We start from the raw sequence: 21,733 nt of genomic DNA on the forward strand, positions 1-21,733 counted from the left end.
CCGGCTGGCGCGTTCAGCTAGCGCCGGGGGGACAGCGGCGAGGGGAGACTTTCTAATCCAGTAGGGGAATAGTCATTAGTACAGCGGCTTCATCATCATGATGAGACTTACAGAGGTCAGTTCAGGAGGGCAGAGAGGAGCCCGGTGTTCATTAACATCCACACTTTATGATTGTTCATCTGAAAACGTTATCTCTGACGCTTTTAGACGAGGCCACATTTAGATTCACTATTATTAGCTGGCGTGTAACCGATTCTGCTCATCTCTGGGGGAAGGCGAAGGAGCTCCGATTTAATCAAAGTCCATTTATATGCAACACCATCACTAACCCATGCAAACGTGTCCCCGCTGGCAGGACGTAGCCGGGATATGCTACGCTAGACAGTAAAGGTACTGAGGGAGCGCACGTAAATTTCATTTCACACACAAATCATGGCTTTATTTGACTCCACCTGTTTGATAATGCTTCCGCCGTGGCTCAGATTGTGATTTTCCTGGCTGAATGAGCTTCTTTACGACCTCAGCAATAATCGCTGCAAAAATATGGATTCAATTTAAATTCAACATACGCAGTCAGGAAAGTATGGAAATGACATATAAATATGGATCTTTTTTTCACATCTAGGGGATAAACACATCTGTGTATTTCTATAAAAAATGTGTTTGTGATTATTGTTATTCAGGCATGAGATTCAGCTCATTGTACTTCATCCTGAAGGGAAAGACTGGTTTTGATGATGACTTGCCACAAAACAGAGAGTTTTTGTGTTTGTGAAAGAAAATGTTTTTTTTTAAATGGCCAATTTACAGTGTGTCAATAATATATTCAAGGTAGTTTTCTCTGTCAACTGGACTGGGTTTCTTCTCTTGAAGACGTTTCGCCTTCTATCCAGAAGGCTTCTTCAGTTCAGAACTGAAGAAGCCTTCTGGATAGAAACCCAGTCCAGTTGACAGAGAAAACTACCTTGGATACAATGACCTGGATGACTGAGAATTTACACAGTCAATAATATATTGTTTCACTGAAGAAACAGGCAGCCAGAAGAGTGATTTCCTATCATCAGACACCATATCAGTCTTACTTTCCACATGTTGAGCGGATGAAGGCTGCAATATGTCAGCTCCTCTGCTCGAGACTAGCATGCACTCCTGGTGATTCACAGCCTTTACTGTTTTAGTTCATTTTCATTCTTTTAGCCTGGTTTCCCCCAGGAGTGTTTGAACAATACCAAATTCTCTGAATCCAGATTTTGCAGGTATTCCACCCATTTGTTTGTGGGTTTTGCAGCATTGAGTCCCGAAGTGTTGCCCACTTTGAAGGGAAAGTCTCTTATGGACTGCAGCAAAAGGTAGGAAAATATTGCATTGCTGGATTAATAGTCCTAACACAAGCACACGCACAGACATGCCAGATGAAAAGATACACAGCAGCCATGAGGCAGAGAGATGCGGGGGGAGGACTCACCTTGTGCTTCCATTTCCAAGGACAGCGCCATTGATCTGTATGTGGCGGTCAGCTCGTCCATGGGATTAGAGGAGTGTGTGTGTTTGCCCACAGTAAGTGTTCTGCTCCTGCTCCATGCATCTTTGCCTCTATAATAGAGTGGGCATAATGGCAACAGGAGCCTTTTATATTCATGGCCAGAGAGCCCCCTTCAGCAGCCATTACTTAATGAACATTTAAATGCAGGAGTCGGGGACTGCAGTATGTGCCTTTTGGTATTACTTTAGCCTTCGGCGTAATGAGAACTCCCCCAACCCCACCCCCTTTGTTCAAGCAATGGGACATTTCCTCATGCAATATGCAGTCGCGTAGAATACTGAACAGCGGCGCGACTCCTGGTGCAGAATGAACAGTAAACCAGTAAGCATTGATTACACATCGCTCCCGCCCATGATTTATGGCAGCAAACAGCTGCAGCGCCGTGAGTGTTGTCCTGCCTCAGTTTGTCATCTAAAAGAGCACAGTGTGGCTGTGTCTGTCCCACTGTCTCTGGAGCCACACCAGAGCACCTTGGGGCAAAGGCTTTGAAATATGTTTCAGCGTCAGGACGAGCGCTCGCCTCGGCTCAGAGACGGCGGGATGATTTCAGCTGTCAGCGAGAAATCCCAGCCTTTGATTTAGAAACAAAGGTGGAGATTTCCCACAGGAGGAGCAGTTCACAGGTAGATACCCAGAGAAGTAAATGTCTTCTTCATTTCCAATTATAGATTTAGAAGAGACGGATTGAGGTCGGAGCCAGAGAGCAGGGCCAAAAGGACCGGTCACACTAGAGGGAATGCCACCGCCAAGAAGTGGGAACAAAGGCGGCTGGGAAGCCCAAGCACGCCACCCTCCGTGAGAGGGGTGACCACCCCCCCTCTTTCTCTCACACGCAGTCGGGGAGCGCTCAGAGGCAGCGAGGCAAGGCGGGCGCCAGGCGCCCATAAAGGCCCTGGCAATGTTGTGCAGAGAATCAACCTAGCAACCAGAGAGAGAAAGCAAAACAGGCAGCCCTTTTCAGGTCAATCAACTTTCAGACTGTCCTTTAGGAGAATATTGTCCTCGGAGACACCTCCCCCAGCACAAGGAATCGTTTCAGAAGGACTTGGGGAAAGTCAATGATGTAGTGAGGGGGAGGCCACGGGTGAGAGAGGTGTCGCTCTGTCTGGGGGGGTGTCTTGATCTGTTTGCTCACTGGCTCATTTTAGGGTGGAAAAGGTCCAGCTCCCAGCAGCAATCCCTGTTAAATCATTCGGATTTTACTTGATTTCTAGTCTATCCAAAGGTTAATCCATGTGCTGACGCTCTCATTTAAAAAGGAGACGATATTTGCTGCTATGTAAGCAACAGGAGATTTTTTGATCGGGCCTTCCGATCTTTCATTTTAATAACTACATGTAAAATGCATCCAGTAAAAAAGTCTTTAGCATATTTAGTTTCACTTTTACAAATGGATCTCAGCAGAGTTCAGAGAATCCGGGCCTGAAGGTCACGCAAATAACAATAAAATGCTTTTTATTGTGTTCCGTCGCATCTCTGTCAGATTGGGAGTTTTTAACGGCCCCCGCTGGTGTTCGCTTACGACATCCTCAGAACTAATGTGATTCAGAACAGAGATTAAGCCCCTGAATTCCAACAAACAGACCGGCAACGTGCACCATGTGTGTCACCAACTGAGCTGTACGTCTGCGGCAAATAAGCGAGCAGGGCTGCTTAGCAAAGGACCGCTGACCCAGCCCATCTCGCCAAAGAGTTCTCCAGGCTGTGGGATGAGGAACCGATCAGAGGGGGAGCAGGAACTCATTCACCTACTTATATCTTAGTCCCCTCACAGGGTCCCCTCCCACCATCATGCATGGAACCATAAATCTCCTCCTAAAAGTTACTATCTGGAGAAAAACCATTTCATCCTTCAGGGAGAAACAATCAGGTTGACGCGCACCGCCGCGGCCACGCCCGTGCACACGGATGCAAATGCTGCGCCATGATGGATGAATCGGACGCAGTGAAAACGTAAGACGGACCGTCGGCGTAATTAATGTGGACAAAAAGACGGATCTCCTCAGACTGGACATATCATATCAGCACTGGAATCATACATCACGTCGACAAGCTTTGCTTGTGTTGGATTGTGGCTCCAGTCACACTTGCAGCATCGCAGAAGCTTTAAAAACCACACAGTCACCAAAAACCTCCATCTTGACTCTTCAGAGGGGAACTTCATCACAGGGCTCAGTGAGGATTGAGAAGAGCACGGCCCAGTCGTCTTCTCCACCCGTGAGACCTGAGCCATAAAGTCACAAGCATCTGAGGTAGCTGAAGAATTAATTCCTCTTTTTCTTCTTTTTCGGTGCAAAACCAGAACTTCCGATTGAAACGCTTGACACTGACAGGCGCAGGTGACCCTTTCAACTCCAGCGCTTGAGCTAAGCTAATTAGCTGCAGGCTTCGCAAACTTGCATCCAACGTGGGGTGCACATATATAAGGGGAATAACCCGTGATGAGGTTTTAGAAAGGATTAGAAAGTTTGCAGTATTAAAGAGCAGTTTTGACCTGCTGATCACGAAAACGCAGGTCGACAGCCAAGCAACATGAAAGAGGAAGGCTCTGGACTACTGGGAGGGAAAGCTGGAAGCAGGTTGCAGCAGGGGTTTATTAGCAACAGAGATTAGTGCAGCTTGGAAGCGGATTGTTGACAGAGTCTTTCATCATAGGAGCGTGTGATGGTTTGTTCCCGCTGGGGTCGCGACCCCTGTAACTGCAGAGCACTTCACAGCACCTCATCGGACCCCATTGGAGTCAGCATGTTGGATGGGCCTGCGTGGTTCTAATGAAGACAAAGCCACATGTCACAGGCTGGTGTGCAGCTGCTAACAACACTGGTGAGTTCATACACACACACACACACACACACACACACACACACACACACACACACACACACACACACACACACACACACACACAGAGTCATTTCAACACTTACAACCAGCAGTTCATTTATTGTCCTACACAACTGTGGCATGTTCTATACATGGAAATATATAAATAAAATGGAAATATATGGCTGACAGATCCTCAACCCACAAGCAGACACACACCCACACACACACAGGTCATAGTGGCTCATTCTTGTATGGAATGGACAAATATTTGCCCCTCTGTCTTCAGCTCCTCCGCACACCTGCTTCCTCTGACCCCAGCGGCATTAACGCTCCGATTATCAGCACGTTTATTCCATTTCTGCTCATCAGATTTACCATCTGGACTGCAAAAAAAAAACCAGACTGATAAATCTGGGGGGCAGAAAAACACTGAACAAACTTAATTACTGTAAATGTAGGGACTGTTGTTATCTGGGCTGTGGGGGCAGCCGCCCAGAACTTCCTACATTTTCTCTGGGAGACCACCACCATGTTCTCGTGCTACACCAGCATGTCCTGGATATGCCTCACTGTCTCTTCCCAGCTGGACTAAAGCAAACCTCCCCCCTCCCCCCCCGAGGAGACTTCCCAGAGAAGTGGCCTGCTCGACTGGCTCCCCTCAGACCTGGAGGAGCAGCTGTGGGAACATGGAACATCAGAATATTCTGCAAAGAGAGAATTTAAAGCAGCAGAGAAAGGAAACGCTCATGTCAGGTAGACGTCTTTTAATGTATTTGAGTTCAGCACTCGACAACATTGATCATTTACAATCGACCATTTCTAAACCGATGACATGCAGCTGCACACGTCTGCGCCATACATGCATCGTGCGTGGCACAGGGGATGCAGAATATAGAATATAAACCTCAAAGCTCAAGTTCAGACCTCAGACGGACTCAAAGCCAACAAAGCAGATATATTTTTTCAAACACACTTTCCAAAACACTCTTCTTCCTGTTTTGCCTGGGGGCATACTTGACTGTTAACACACCGGCGGTTAAGTCTTCTGCTGTGATTAATTGAATTGCTGTAGCTAACATCCATAACAGGATGTAGTATTGCAGGTCAGAAGGTGTGTGTGACATGTAGAATTAACAATAACTCTACTCTTCAGCGGGCTGATAAATGTTTCATCGCGCTTCTGCGGGTGTTTTTGTTGAATAATGAATTGGAACATTTTCCATCATAAAGTCCTTGATGCCTGTTTGAGAATAGTTATTTCAGTGGTAATTATTTATGAAGAAATTAGCTCTGAGGTGAAATGCTGCTTATTCCAGAGAGTGCAGAATTAATCATCTCCACTCGACTTCCTTTGCTCTTTTTGAGATCATCACCAGGTTAGTCTCATTAACTGCACTTACATTCAAGGTTGTTTGGTTTTAAATTCAGTGAGTTTTCAGGCTTCTTTCTTTACTGAAACAAAGTGCTCGCGGTTCTTCAGGGTTATCATGTGACAGCACCTGTCAGTCAACCTGATCCCTGTGATGCAACAAGAGGAAACTTACAGATCAGAGTGGAATGCAAATTACACGCTAACACGATCTTGCTAACACAACCAGGTATTTCCATTTTCTGTTTTGATTTGCTGTATTTCTTGATTATTAAAATCTGTACATTAGTACAGGTCACCAAAAAAAAAAAGCCAGACAGGTACAGGAAAGAACATATACATTCACATCAAAGCTATGCTAATGCTAACCACAGTTCCACCTTGCTATTCTAGTTTACTTCAAATGAATGAATTAGTCATTAACAAAAATGCCCCAATCGTGTGGTTTTGAAGCAGTAAGACATGAAGAAAGAGAAGGAAGCAAGAGAAGGGAGTGAGCACCAAGAGGGAGCAGCAGGTTCAGTTGCAATGCTGTGTAAACAAAGGTCTCGCTTCCATTTCAGTAATGACCACCTTAAGTCATAACGTCAAATTGGTCTCATCAGAGTCATTGGAGCCAATATTGCAACTGTGTCACTTGAAAACACACACACACACACACACACACACACACACACACACACACAGACACTGCCGTGTTGACTGTAATGATATTCTTTATGGCCTCAGTCTTCTGGCTCTGTTAGATCCTTGAATCCCAGACCTAATGGACGATAACTGAAAGCGAGTAGCCTCAATAGACACACCAAGCCATCTCGGGATTCTCATCAGACCCATCGAGCCGAGACAGCCCATTCTTTTCGAACCGAATGTTCTTGGATTCACGATACTTTAGCAGCGATCTCACAGAGGAACATTTTCCGTTCAGGCCAGTGACGACAACAAACTGAAAGCAGCGTTATAAAATAAAAGATCATTTGGACTCACAGGTTTGGTTTGGGCATTTTTTTTATGCCGTCCATGTTAATCTGTAGTGCAAGAAAAATGCAACAATCACACCAATGCTGATGCTGCTTTGTCCCCAGTATTTCTCGATTCCTTCGGTTAAAGGGCAGTTGTAACTGCTGCGACACCTGAGAGCTGCATCACAAAATAAATAACTACCTAAAAGAATAAAAGTAAGTAAAGGTTGAAGTGGCACCAGTTTTGGGACCTTAAACTTTAAAAACTGTCCCTGGAACGAGTTCTGATATCTCTGTCCAGAAGAGCTCAGTGTTAGCAAACAGGTGAGACTGGGCAGGACCCTCAGGCGCCGTCTGAAAGGAGACGTCTGACATGCAAATGTCCCAGCTGCTCATACCTGGTGGCTGTCTCCCTCCTCTCTCCCTCCTCTTATCAACCGGTCGACCCGACATCATCGCCTGAGCCAGCCTGGGTTTAAATTCAGTGTGTGAGAGCTCACTTTAAATTCCGACTATCGCTTCCAGGATAAGCCCGGGCGGCTGCAGCAGGCACTTTCAAAGTATCGCAGCTGTGAAGGTTTCCCTCACTAAGAACATCAGGTGGCTCTAAAGAACGCAATGATGAATGGATGGATTTGGGATGGATGGATGGGCAGCCGATGGGTTAACTGGGAGGAGAAGGAGTTCCACGGCAGCAGATGCAGTGGGTTCTACAGTGGGGCTGGCCAGGGGTTACCATCCAGAGGTTCCCATCAGCTCTGTTCCACCGTGATGCACCTTGACAATATGGGGATGGACGTGCAGCATCTTAACACTGCACGTTCAACCCCAAACCAATCGGATCCGCCTGGCTCTGGATGGAGGACGTCAGCATTGGAGAAGAGACCTTCTGCAGAACTGTGAATGTCCAACAGGGGTCATAAAACATCTCTTAAAGTGACATTTATCACCTTAACACACTGGGAAGAGATAAGTGATGGGGATAAATAGCATAGCACATGCATTTTTAATAATGTTTAAGAATGTTTCAGGGTTTGCTTGTTTTTTTAAATATATTATAAAAAGCCTGCAGTCTGCAGGCTGGATGCTCTATTGTGATTAAACACTGTTTTCACAGTGTTGTTTAAAAGCCATCAGAGAAAACTGATACTGATCCAATAAGAAGAGATGTTGCCAATCCCAGCTGGTGGTTTCATGCAAGAGCAACTCTGCTGCGAGGAGAGCAGCAAATCGCAGGTTGGGGTTTCTAAAATAGAGAAAGCGCTGCTCCAGACGAGACTGGGAACCTTTCCTCTGAGGGACCAATGAAGACGCAGGCTGGCAGCTCAGCCGGACACCTCCGTCACGGCCGATAACAGACGTCTCTCGTGGTGTGGGGGAGGACCACTTCTACAGGAGCTGCAAATGACCCACGCGTACGATGTCCGTTCACTTCCTGCTGGCTGTTCTCGCCCACAGCAACACTCCCAACGCCGGTATTATGAGTCATTTCGCGAGACGTTTGAAGACGTCTCCAGCTTTTGAATGAGTTTGCGTCTCCTCTTCCGACTTCACCATCGTTTCAGGTGTGCAGGCCTGTTAACTCAAAGATCTGTTTGTTTCAATCACTGTTGTCTCCAGGGTGCCGCAGGCCTGGCGGTTGCATATTTTGGCTGTTTCCTGGTCTTCTATGTTCACATTTCTGCTTTATTATACTCTTTGACTTCTGTTATCACACCTGGCTGTTCCCAGGCCGCCCCTCCCTTCGATGCCGTGGTGGATTTCTCATTATTTGCAATAATTATTTCAAACTGTTATCAGCGGCGGAGTTTAATTAAATCATTTCTCTTTTGACGTTATTGAGAGTGTGGCTGTGACGCAGTCGCAATCTCTTAATTAACTATAATTTAAACATTAATAATCAAGGTGAGATTTCTTGAGATTTCTGCAGCAGACGTCAGACTGCGGTTTTAAGTTTAAAGGAGCGCCTTAACGGGATGATTGAGGACCTGAATGTAATTTTCTGAGCGCAGCGGGCGGCGTGAATACATTCCACCCACATGGATGGGCAGTTGTTGTATGTTGCCATGGCTCTCTGTGCATTTCTGCAGAGATATTAATGTGTTTGTATTCACACCTCGTCCGTTTATTCATGAGATATTACTGAAGCAGGAGAGGAGATCCACATTAATGGAGGGTTTATTCGATATTCAGCAATGCCGGGCGCCATTAATGAAAATTACCATTCTAATTGATAAATGACTATCTCCCCGTAATGAAATTATGGGGCGGAAAGCTAAAGAGTCATTCTAGAAGAGGAGAATGTGGCACTTTTGTGGTGATACTTTTTTCTTCAATCACAGGAGATAATACGGGAGCCCTAATTGGTGTGTTGATGAGAAGACCACAAAAGATCTTCCCTGGAGAAGGGATTTGCAGGAGTCTTGCTTCTCAAGATAGGCCTGTTGTTAATTGAAATATTGAGCAAAAAATCCAATTCATCTTTATTTATATTGCATGTGTTACAATCCAAAATTGTCTCCAGGCGCCGAAAGCTCAACACTTTCTGTGTAAGCAGTCACAACTCTCACAGAGAGTTTCGGTGGATTGGTTTCGGTGCAACAGTGAATATTAAACTATGCCCCATTTGGGTTACTGTCTTTCAATAGACATTTGATTCTGTTGCTACATAAAGTGGTTTAACTGGTGAGTTTCCTTTATGTCGGGAAAGGAGAATCGGAGAAGCCGGAGTATGGCTCCCTCCCCTAGATGGATGGCCTTGATGGAGGTCTGCCTGTGTAATTTAATCAGACGTCTCCTCCAGAAGGGCGAGTCCATTAGAACCAGTATGGGAGCCTAATGAACGCAGGATTTCAACAGCTGATTGCCCTGACGAATGCCACCACGGAGCCACAACTGGGGCTTTGCTCTCTTCCTCCGCATTCTTCCCAGTCTGTCAAGTGTAAGATGTGAACTTTTTCTCTTTTCAAGTGTTTTGGTTGATGCCACCTGTTGTGAATGAACTTCATGTCTGACCTCCAGATTTCCAGGCGCTCCCTCTCACTCATTGTGAATCCTGATCGCACGAGTTCTCAATTTATTTAAAGAAAAGTCATTTCTAATATCCAACTATTATCATGCTCAGTTCAATGGACTCAAATCCACAACTCCAAAAAGGTAAAGATCCAAAAGGGATTTTAATAATACAAAAACAGTACGACACACGAGAGGTCAGGCAAAAAAAAAGCAAATGTACAAAATCGGTCAGTCAAACTTACCGTCGGAATAGTCATGTGCTCTCGGTTAGGCAAGGAAGAAACCTGGACAGACAAATGCACGATGATCAACACAAAGATTGGGGCTGAGATACAAGACAGGTAGAGACGATGAGACCCAGCTGGGAACCCTCAGGGGCGGAGCGTGTGATTCCAAAGGAGTGAAACAAGGACAGGAAGTGACAACAGACAGGACCAAAGGAAAACAGAGAACATCAGCAGACCAAACTAAGAGAACATGGAAACAGCATTGCATGGCATGACAGCGATCAGGAGGTAAAGACACAATCACCAACGCCTGTACTCCCATCTTAGAGCTCTGTTATCCTGATAATACAGATCCTAAACTCCGGTCCCGGTTTATACAAGTCTTTGTTTCCCCATCTTTCTTTCAGCTGCTTCCATGTTTTCCTCTCACAGGTGTAGGCACAACCTGTCCGCGGTGTCAGCATCTGAGTACACTCGTGTCACAGTAAATTTGGTCCCATTTCTAAAAGCCACATTCCCCCTGCCTCCGCCTTCATTCTGCTTCAACCATGAGGGGTTATTAGACGCACAATCACAGTTATATTTAGCTTGCTGCTCCGAATGTCAGCCTCCAATAAATTAATGTCATTCTCCGCTGAATTAGAACAGCACCTTAATATAGGACCGGGCGTGGAGGCCGTTTGTGTCTGTCTGTGCTCGGTGGCAGCTGACAGCTCAGAAAACTCAAAGGCAAGCGTACGATCGCAGCCGCAGATAGAGGCCGACGGATCACAATTATTCATTTTAGTAAAGAAAGCCCTTCAGAGAGCAGCTCTAACTCACATCCCTTCAGACACCGGAGAGAAAAGATGAGTTTTAAAAGCCACCTTGGCCGGTCTGCAGCAGCAGTTTAATATATATATAAAATACTGCTGCCTTTTCAGGCTTTAGTTCAAAGCAAAGCATTTTAAAAGGTTTTTCTTCCCCATCATCGGATGTTTAAGTGGAAAATGAGAGAGTAAAATGTCAAATTCCTGTTTTAATCTTCATTCAATTTTCACATTTTCCACACCTGGGAACGCCGCCGCCGAGCTCACCTCCTCCTCGGCTCATCTGTTTGTGTCTCTGCACAAATTCATCCCACTTTCATTTCAGTCTGTTTTGTCCCCCTTTAATCATAAAACGCAGAGTCTGTTTGTTGTTTCGCTGACAGAGACGTTTGGTTTTTTAAAGTGCGGCTGTTCCCTCTGGGTACGTCTCACTGTCTACAAGATTAACGCTGCGGTGGCTTTCCAGTGATACGGCAGGTCCTTCCCACACACCGGCAAGGAAATGAGCATGAGGATATGCACGCAGCTACTGCTACATGACACCTTAGCTGCAGAGAGCATGTGTGATAGCAGACCTGATGTACGGAACACAGAAGCCTCTCAAGGCCGAACAGGACTCACATGAACACCAATGTTTCACGCTTCGCTGCGACCTCGGAGGCTCTGCAAGCTGCTGGTGTTCGTTTAGCCTTCTGTTTTAGCTGTTTTTGTGCATGATTGTTTACATCCAAAGACATTGTAGTTCCTCTGACCGCAATGCTTATAATCTCTGTCACACACACATACACAAACACACACAAATGTTCGGATAAACAAACTCACAGTCGTCTCCTCCATGTTGGAGGGCTTCCAATTCTCGACACTTCTAGACGCCTCTCAAAGTTGGGAAAAACCGATCTGTTGCTGCCTGTTTTTGACATTCTCACATTCACACTTTCATGATCAATACAATCGCGGTCAGAGCAAGATTGTATTGATCATGCTAATGTAGCACCGTAGAGCTAAACAGAGGTGGAGGTCGGGCAATGACAGTTGACAGCAATGTGGCACGGACAAAGGAATCATGGCAATAATGTGTGTGTGTGTGTGTGTGTGTGTGTGTATGTGCGCATGTCCTGCCTGCATTCAATGGTCCGATAAGGACAAATTTACAAAAAACGAATTAACGGTTTCTTGGGTTCAGGTTTGGGGCCTCATTGCAAATGAATAGCAAATGAATTGTTCATTTAAAAGCCTCAGAAAGAGAGTTGCACAATCCTGCATGTGTTTAAGGCAAAAAGAACATTAGTGAGGGGTCACAATCCACACTTATTGGTGTTAAATGGGACTTTTAATAAGAAGTCCCTGTTCTGAGACACCAGTCAGCAGATGATGTGTGATGGTTGGGGGGGGGTGATAGATGCCGTCACCTCACAATGTCCCCGCTGGGATGGAGGAAGGAAAGGGGAGCGTGAATTATCTCCTCCGAGTTCCAAAAAACGGGGAACAGTCGAAACCAAATGTCAGAGGTGGGAATTGAGAACAGACGGCGTTGCACGTGAGAGGGGAAGACTTCTTTTTTTTGTAAAAACATTGTCGGGTGTAGATGTCAAGGGGAGCAGCGTTCTCTCCCTCAGCGTTCAGATAAATCACATCTATCTAGCAAATCACTGGATAAAATATGAGGTACGGTGGCTGGAACACTAGACATCTGCTGTTGGTTCTTAGACAGGGGAACATTAGCCTCCCCAGCTATGGGCCTGTAATTAGAACCATAAAACTTACAACAAGTCTGGTAACATGATCTGAAATCAGCATTTATATGCCTGACTTTTTAATGTCTTACTCCATTAATGTTGGCATGCGGTGCCTTCACTGTTCGTTTAAGATGCTGAGCTGGACCGACACGCTTCCTGATGATAAGGAACACACAGAAAAACAACCATTATTCTTTAGCATTCATGCGTGCCTTTTAAGAATAATAACATAATTGTCATCCTTTAATTTTATATAATCATTCCAGCTTCTAATTTCTATATTTCCATAATTGAATTCTATCTGTAATCATTTTCTATACCCTGCAGCTTAAATGAAGGAGTTGACCCAAAGAAAAACCATTTATATTTTTTCAACGTTTAAAACATTATCTGAAAGGGAAATTCTGATTGAATTCTAATTGAATTCAGCCCTATTATTGCATAGACAGCACGCATTTGTTTGTTTATTTGCTCGTTTGGACGACCAAGATGACTGTCATGAACAGATTCCTATGAAATGTTAATAATGGGCTAAGGAAGAACTGATTCAGTTTTGTTAATGTTCCAGATTCCAGTGGGACTTTTGACCTGTGCTCCTTCGAGGAAAGAAACCTGCTATGTTATGTAACCTGTATTGTTACAGGTTACATAACTGTATCTCTCTCTCTCTCTGCATATATATACACTAAGTCACAATATGTGGGGGAAATGAGCTGTTTGTGGGAGGTTTGCACGTTTTGTAGCTTAAATAGCACCTGTTATGATCACACAATACATTTACAAAACACTTGAGACTGAAATACTGAATTATGGCCTTAATCCGATTAAAAGTGGACAACTGAAGTGCATTTAAACACTAATATTAGACTCCTCCTTATCCAACTGAGACACCCAGAAAATGCGGCTGGAAATTGATGGCATGTACACTATAATCCAAAACTTGGAACAAAACCATTAAATTCACCATGACCACCAGGAATAACATATAATAAGTAACGCAAAAATATTACACACGACATGAACAAACCTGTTCGATGATCCATCTTCCTGTTCCTCAAAATGCTGCGTGACTCCATGTTATTGTGATGGGGCAGTAGTAGCGTATTAACCCTCTAAAAAGATCACCACCTAGAGGAGGACCTGTTCTGGTCAACTCTTCAATTTCCTCTGTTCTCTTGTTGAAATATAAGTCAGGCAGCAATGGCAGGAAAATACCGCTTTGAATAGGAAGAAACCTTGAGTAGGACCAAGCTCGGAGGAGGACGCCCTCCTGCTGCTGAACGGCTGGGAAAAATACAGAAACAACTGGGAGGTGGTCCTAACCTGAGGAGATGTTGTTCCTAATACCACTACTACACTTATTAGCTTTAGCATTAGATACGCTGTAGCTATAATGTGGAATATTAGTCGTCATCGAAAATATTCTTAAATTTAGATTAAATGTGAGCATCGTTTTCATTAACACGTTTTTACACACGGGGCAGAAACCAATTTGATTTGGTCCCACACCCTACCGACACACCAACATGATAAGAACGAGAACGGGGAGACTGGGGGTGGGGGGAGGGGGGGAGCAGCGGATTCCTGCTGACTTGCAACATGAACAATAAAGAGATAATTGCTTACAATAACTCCTCCAACACTTTGAAACTCACACTGGGCTGTGCTGACACCTCTGGTTTGTTCCGCTGGTTCCAGACAAAGAAGGGAAGCTTCATTGTTGCTTTTCCAATTTTAATTTCCCGGCTTGCAAAATAAACTCAACTGAGGTCAAAATCAGTTAAGGTCAAAGCTGCCAAGGACTCTTTTCAGTCATGCATGGGATTTTTTTTCACGTGTAATAACCAGATCCTAATACTTTCACTAATGCTGTTGCACTCAAGCGTGACGATGATCTAGGTCTCAGGACACAGTGTTGCTCCCCCTTGTTTCTACGGTAACTGCGCATTGACAAACAAACCTAAATAGAATGTCTGCATTCAACATGTATCAATATGTCGATGATACAATAATGTTCACATGTATTTTGTGCTGCAGCGTAGCATTTTTCGCCACTAGATGCCACCAAATCCTATGCATCGACATTAAAAAGATGTGTGTCAGTTTCATGGCACATTATTGACTGAAAACCATAAAACCCTTTAAAAACTGTATTCATCGCTTCAAAAGAACGCCATCTTTTCATGTGACACTTCATGGGAGGGTGTATTCATTTCCTGTGATTATACAGTTCAGCAAAACTCTAAACTTTTCTTCCAGAAAATTCAGATCACGTTATTCTCAAGAGGAATATTGACTTCCTTTCTCCCTTCAAATGAGCAGTTTCTCAATTTCGGAGCAGTCAAATTGTTTTTATTTTTTTATTTTACATGTGACAGCTGAGCGCGAGTGCAGTCAGACTGAATTTGAACTAAGAGGACGTTGCAGAGGAGAGGAGAATATGCCAATATTCCGAAGTCAGTCCTGACAGTGTGGCAGCCTGAGGGACTCCAGGCTATCTTTTATTCATACTAATTAGTTTCTAACTAAATTAACTTCCCTCTTCATAATTTGCAGAAAAAGACATTTCTAATGGGTCAACGAGCACACGCGCGCAGGCGTGCGCACATGCTCACACTCTCGCTATGTCTGTGTTTCTGCTACATGTACAGATGGCACAAAAATATTGATTATGTCCAATAACAGCCAGTTATTGCGTTTGGCTGTTTGTTGGCTCAACTGGAGGCTGAGCGTCTGCCGCACACGCAGACATCCAAGGGGTCAAAAGGTCCTTTCAGTTCAGAAAGGCCACAGACACAACAAGTGTGTGTCCTGTGCTGCTGCCGCATGGTGGGAATTGCACCTTCTTTCCAAAGAAGTTTATCAGATTGGGGTTTGTGCTTGTCCCCCCCCCCCCCTCCTCCTCTGACCATAGCTGAGGCCTGCTGGTGATGGTCCGTCTGAACTTGGGTGTTGTTTTGTCTCACCTCAGGAGCTTCAGTCTGGGCAAAAAGGTCTCAGATGCTTCTTCTGCTTGAGGTCAACCCTCCTAGTTTTCTGGCCACATCTGGACTTTGGGCTGTTCCAGAGACGCTGGACGGTTGTGTCTCCTTCCTGGAGAGAGTCCTGCACATCACCGTGGATGTGATCGATGACGCTGGATTGGTTCATGTCGTCACAGATATTTCCTTCCCCTCACATGTGCTTTTCTCTCTGCCCTGACGCCACCCCCTCACCCAAAACTACCCTCCCAGTTCACAGCGTTTTCCTAATGCATTCTGCCACCCGTGAACACATTTGGAGGAGTGTGATGGGAACCATCCCACGGGTCACAGATGCCTACATGTGAGGTGAAGACAGTAATGAATATTGAACAACTGATATTTGTCATCCCCCCCCCGATATCGCCTCCCACTCTCACCCTCCAGGCCATAAATGGTGGATCCAGAAACAACCCCACTATTTTCTTCTTCCGGTCCTTCTGGCACGATGGTGCCAAGACACAGGAAGGATTTCCCAATTATGGGTTTTGTCGCTGTTTTTGGTTCCTTTGTCGTGGAAAAATATAGACTCATATGATTGGGAGTCAGTGTGAAGATCTATTTTAGACGGCGTCAGTGTGGCTGATAATTACAGTCATCAGGCTATACAGGATATGTCCAGTTATAAGAGTGGGAGGAGAGGTTTTATACATGCTGCACTCGCTCGTTGGAAGGATCACAAGCTCAAAGACCTCCCTTTGTGGTTACTATCTGCTTTACTCCGAGCCTCCATCCAAAACTTCTCACGAAGTTGCGTCAGCTCCTGCTTCAGCTCCCCCTCAGCCGTTTGTTGTGAGTTTTGCCGGCGCCGGGTTCCAAAACACGGGGAAGAAAAGCCTGATGGAAATGCTGGAAACTCTAAAAGTTGAACCTGGTTATGCAACGCGTCAGTTTGTGGTTTCTGGTGAGGGTGTGTTTTTTTTTTTTTTTTGCAGGAATCCTTTGGGTCCACGCGAGGCCTTTTTCCTCTCCCGTCGGACTGCAATTAGGCCGGATGCAGTGATGTGGTGCCAGAGGCCCGAGTACGAGCTCCCCCGCTCTGCTCCTCAGAGAAATAACACAGCTTACCTCTCCAACTCTTTGTTTCACTCAGCACGCTGTCAGGTTCTCTCTCTGACTTTTTCCTCATCTTCTGTCTCATCATTTTCTCCTCCTCTCCCTGCTTTGCCGTTCACCATTCGCTCTCTCTGCTCCCCCAGTTTGATGCTGTTTCCCCAAACCTAAGTGATTTGAATAAACGGCCAGGGTTGAAGTGAATTATTGATTATGGCAGAGAGTCTTGGGGAAACCTTAATCACGCCTCGCAGTCAGTTACAGTTATCTTTTAATTAGCCGAGACACTGCAGAGAATCATTACACTCCACTTCCTGTCATGTCTGGCAAACACACTCGCCGTTATCCCACTCGCCTTCACCGATGCTCCCTGAGGCATTTGCATGGACAGTTATACATTATATATAATACAGTGGGACCTCTACTTACGAATTTAATTAGTTTCAGAAGTTGCTTCGTAACCTGAAAATTGTGTAAGTAGAGACACGTTTTCCACGTAAATGCCCTAATCCGTTCCAAACCCCCAAAAATTCGGACATAATTTTTTTTATAACTCATAAAAATGCATCAAAACATGTAACAAATACATGTTACAGTTAGATTATCGCACAATAAATGTAGGAATTCAGTGCAAGGCTTTTTCAGGAACAAAATGAACTTTATTACTGGCTAATCTTACATTAGCCGTCATTACTAGCAACGAACGTTAACACTTGTGGTAACACCGCCATCTAATGGACAAACATACGAACACCTACAATAAATTAAAGTGAAACGAACGCGACACTGGGATACACATATTGACATACATATTGACGTCCCTCCTAGCCAATGGGATGACAGGAAGATGCTAGGCGATAGCCAATGGCAGAGCAGCTACAAGCCTGTTTGTGTTTGCTAAACTCTGCGAGCTACGAGTAGCAGCGGTAGCGTATTTTTGACCTTCGTATCCTGAAATTTCTTTCGTAACGAGGAAATATTTTCCCGTTGAGATGCTTCGTAACCTAATTCGCATGTAGAGACGTTCGTAAGTAGAGGCCCCACTGTATATTTACACTGAATAAGAAACTTATATTTTCATTTTTGTGTTAACTGCTAATTACAGTACAGCAAAACCTGGTCTTTCAGTCCCCCATCCCTCCCGTGACAGGAACAACAGCAGCTCAGCAGCATTACACGGGCTTTAGCATCACTGAGTGTGCAGAAAAATGAAGTCATCCTGACAAACAACCATTGCATCGTAATCCGACCTGGTTTATACTCATGCTGCCAGCTTTGTTTGTGCTCTGCACCAGCTTCCCCAATTTATTCAAAGACTACGTCTTAATTTTCCCTCGCCATTGATTTCTCGCCACACCACAAGTCAGCATAAAGCACCTATTGATTCACGCCCGCTCTGATCAGCCAATACGAATTTGCACTGAGGCGGACCTGAGGGGGGGGTTCGGGGGTGGTGGGGAGCGGGAACGGTGGGAAATGAGTGTGATGAAGTGTGAAATATGTTTGTGGAGGAGACGGGGTGTTTGTGAAGGCGTGGGAAATCAGGAAGGCTGCGACGAGAGAGAGCGAGAAATGATATCGTCGATGTTTGCGTGGGCCTGCAGGCTTTTGTTTTTCAGCCAGCGGTTACGTCTCCGCCCCGACAGCTATGAATCATTTGTGGAAGATCATTTAGCTAAAAACGTGTGAAATTTGTGGCTCTCGTAGTTTTTTGGAAGTGGTGTGTAGGTTTTTTTGTGATAACGGTGTCGTGTTATTTCTGTTCTGTGTGGGCAGAGCTGACATCCGTGAAACGTGTAATAATGGAAGCGGCACGGAGTTAAAGTCTCTGTCTGGGAATCAAACCCACAAATTTACTGTGTCAAAAAGTGGAACTCTTAGGATGAGAAATGGAGGCCACCATCGCTGCTAGAACGTAGCTTCTTTTTCTGAGATGAATGATCCAAGATCTCACATGAATCAGTAGAAACCTTCAGTTCCAACGTTCACAGCCTCCGCGTGTGCAGTAAAGTTCATCTTTGAACTGTCCAACCCAGAAGGACATTTCAGCGTTCTGGAGAAATGATGTTTTTGTTTGTCGGTGAACAAGCTAAATTTTAAACAAAGTTACCGCCAACGCTAATGGTGTTAAAATGCACACGAGCGCCCGTGTGAGTTTGAAAGGGGCTCAGTCCAGCCAGAGACTCGCCCATTAATGGAAAACTTATCTCTCCTCAGCACTCGCTCACCTCCGCTGACCTCCACCGCAGCTAATTGGCGAAGACCAGTAGTTGAATGGGTGTGCGCGTGCACGCGTGAATGAAGAAAACACCAACATACTCTGCCAATTACCCCCCTTAATCCTCTCACCTGAGCCCCTACCTGGGGGTATTTGTATCCAGGCACCAGATGTGTTCTGCGGAGGCACATTTGGGACTCAGTTCAGGTGTCTCAGACCATCAGACCCATGTAAGCAACACAAAAAAACACTCGTTGTTTGTCTTATCTCCATGAAATAGCAGCTGGTGAAATGTCAAAATGTCCCTTTAAGTGCTTAAATAGCTTTGAAATGATTTATGGAAATGATAAAGTGGCACCAGACGAGTTCCTGGCTGTCCTATGTGCGCCGCTTTGTCACGCAGTGAATTATTCAGCGCCACCTCAGGCAGTTTTGTCTTCCCTGACGCACAGCTGGCATTGAAACCACTAACCATCATCAGCCCTCTATTATCATTATTTTATCATGCAAATGTGTCTTCAGCAGCCAAAGACGAGCCCCGATACTTAACATTAAACATGTGATAAAAATTCAACGAGGTAATGAGTGCTAATCGGTGCTCCTTTTATCGGGACCATTTCTATATTTGTCGAAATCATCCCCTGCTGATAAAAAGAGAACATAAACGCTGCAGCTTCTGACTGAACATATGCTGGATTTACATACTGTGGGATGAAGGGTCGGTAGTGTTGATGACTGTAGCCCTGTTTATCGACTCACACGTTCACAACGCGCAGCCCGATGCTGAAATGGTCAAGCGCTCTCATTATCATTCTCTGCAGAGCCCCGGCTGTGATCGCTTCCTTTAACGCCGCCTGTTCGTAGCATTTGCTTAATGTTCAGCAAAAGGCCAGCGTGTCTGCGCTGCTTAGCACCACTGTAACATTTGGTCTGGCACGTCTCTTCCTCTGCTCTGGCCCAGTCGCTGCATCCTGTAGAAAAGAAAGCTTCCTGGAAACACGGCGGTGAGAGCGCTAGTGTGTGAGCGTCTTTTCCTCGCCGGCCTGTCCACGCTGGGCACTGAGCAGCTGTCTCTCTGCAGGAGGAAGGCCCACACACAATACGGACAGGAAATGGCAGCTTTACCTGCAGCCAGCACTCACCTGCACTCCATCCTGACTCAGCCCCTGCAGCCCCGTGGGAGAGAAGAGCCTCCACAACCGTCCCCAGTAACAGGAACTTCCTCTCTTCTTTCTCACTCTTCCCAGTCCTCCACAATGTTCCGTTTTTCTCTCTCCCCTTTGTAAACCCGCGCGAGCCGAGAACCAACGCAGCTCTGTTGACCTTGAAACAACAAATCTGCAATAGAGACAGTGAAGTTTGAAAGTTAAACTTTTCTTTTAGTTTTTCTCACTTGCATTTAAATAAAACAGTGATGACTGCAGCCACTGTTTTTTATTCCACTAACTTTGTAGATTTGTTTAATGGATTAGCATCAACCGTCCACAGGAGATTGAGCCTGAACGCTAAGTGAGCTGCTTCTACAGTCCATAGTGTTTTTCTAGTCATTTTATCAGCTCAGAGCACTTTGTATTACAGGTTTCACATCCCCTCTCATGTTTATAGACTGACTGAGTGTTATCTTTATGGCCATTTGTACCCCCAGAGTGCACCATCGGCACCAATCTGGGGTTCTATATTTTGATCAAGGATACTTCAGCGTGGAAACGGCAGTTTGTGCGACCCTCCAAACACATAATTCTAATCTGCATTCACATGAAATGTGATTACTGCACACCCAGAAAACGCTAGCTTAAGCATGAATTAAACATTTCTGCATATAACACTGCAGTTGACCACCCCCTCCGCTCCTTCATCACTGGACACGAACAAATTGTTTACGTGCACGCTCATCCCTTCAATCTCCAGTCTGATGTGTGTGTGTGTGCGTGTTTGGACTGTGGGAGAACTGGAGCACCTGGGGGAAACCCAGGCAAGCTCAAGGAGAGCCAGGAAATGTCCTGATGGTGTTCAGACATGCAAACATCCATCTTTCTCATTTGTTAAATAAAACATCTGAGCCGACAGCAAACTTCCTGCAGCGTTCTGCCCTGCCTGCGTTTGTGAGGACGCCGCCTTTTGAAACCGGTGCGGGTGTTCAGAAGAGAAGAAACGTCCACAGATGAGTGAGGGAGCAGCCGCCTGCGGAGGGAATTATAAAAGCGCTTGATTGGGGAGTGCAGATTAAACAAGCACAAAAGAGCAGCACCTGTTACTTCTGCAGCTTCACGTTCGGCAGCAGCAAAACCCGACGTCTTGCTGACGTTGCTAATTAATGCGGCGTTAATGGAAGTCTGCCTCGTTTGGGAAACAGTCCTTCCCTGCGTCTGCAGAACCTGGTATCATCAAAGCGTGTTGTGACCTGCGTATTAGTGTATTATCAGAGTGTCGGAGCGTGAATGTCGCCGCTACGGCACCTGCCATTGCATCCCATTTTTCCTTCATATCAGACTTCCAGTTAAATAACCCATGAGAGTGTTTTGTGGAGCGGAAATGAAAGAAAGTGGGATTAAATCAGATTTGTGGCTAGAATGTGTGATGGTCTGAGACTTCTCTTTGAACCAGTGTTGGTGCTGCTCCGCGGGGCTTTGGAAGGAGATTATCGAAACTACAATTCAGCTCCCGAAACGTCCCTGTGAGGGAAGAATCCTGCATAATGTTCTTTTGTGTACGTTTTGAAATGATCTGCCAGGACGGGGGTTCGGAACACAATGTCTGTAGCTAACAGCAGACTCACCTTGTCGTCTCCGTGGAGAACAGCCTCCCCCCTGTGTGTTTAAAGGATTGAGCTACAGTTCACGTGTGGATGCTGCCCAGGATGAACTCTAACGGGCTGCCGGCGACCTTTCCTGGCCATCCATCTGATCAAAGCCTCCAGTCAGCAACGCTCGCCGCTGCAGGTCCCAACCCCGTGTC

The 21,733-nt window shown here is 45.5% G+C and overlaps 2 long non-coding RNA genes across 2 annotated transcripts; one reads left to right on the plus strand and one right to left on the minus strand.

Annotated features, from left to right (window-relative positions):
• Positions 1-1,037: 1,037 nt before the first annotated feature.
• Positions 1,038-4,974, plus strand: LOC115252131 (uncharacterized). The gene is made up of 4 exons (XR_003890573.1): positions 1,038-1,349; positions 1,486-1,557; positions 2,212-4,366; positions 4,953-4,974. It is a non-coding gene; the product is annotated as an uncharacterized lncRNA (long non-coding RNA).
• On the minus strand, positions 4,169-10,112 carry LOC115252125 (uncharacterized). Its single transcript, XR_003890566.1, has 3 exons — positions 9,958-10,112; positions 4,669-4,752; positions 4,169-4,311 (listed from the first exon to the last, which is right to left on the minus strand). It is a non-coding gene; the product is annotated as an uncharacterized lncRNA (long non-coding RNA).
• Positions 10,113-21,733: the final 11,621 nt, after the last annotated feature.

Source organism: Takifugu rubripes, chromosome 13 (assembly GCF_901000725.2).
Source record: "Takifugu rubripes chromosome 13, fTakRub1.2, whole genome shotgun sequence".
Taxonomy (NCBI): domain Eukaryota; kingdom Metazoa; phylum Chordata; class Actinopteri; order Tetraodontiformes; family Tetraodontidae; genus Takifugu; species Takifugu rubripes.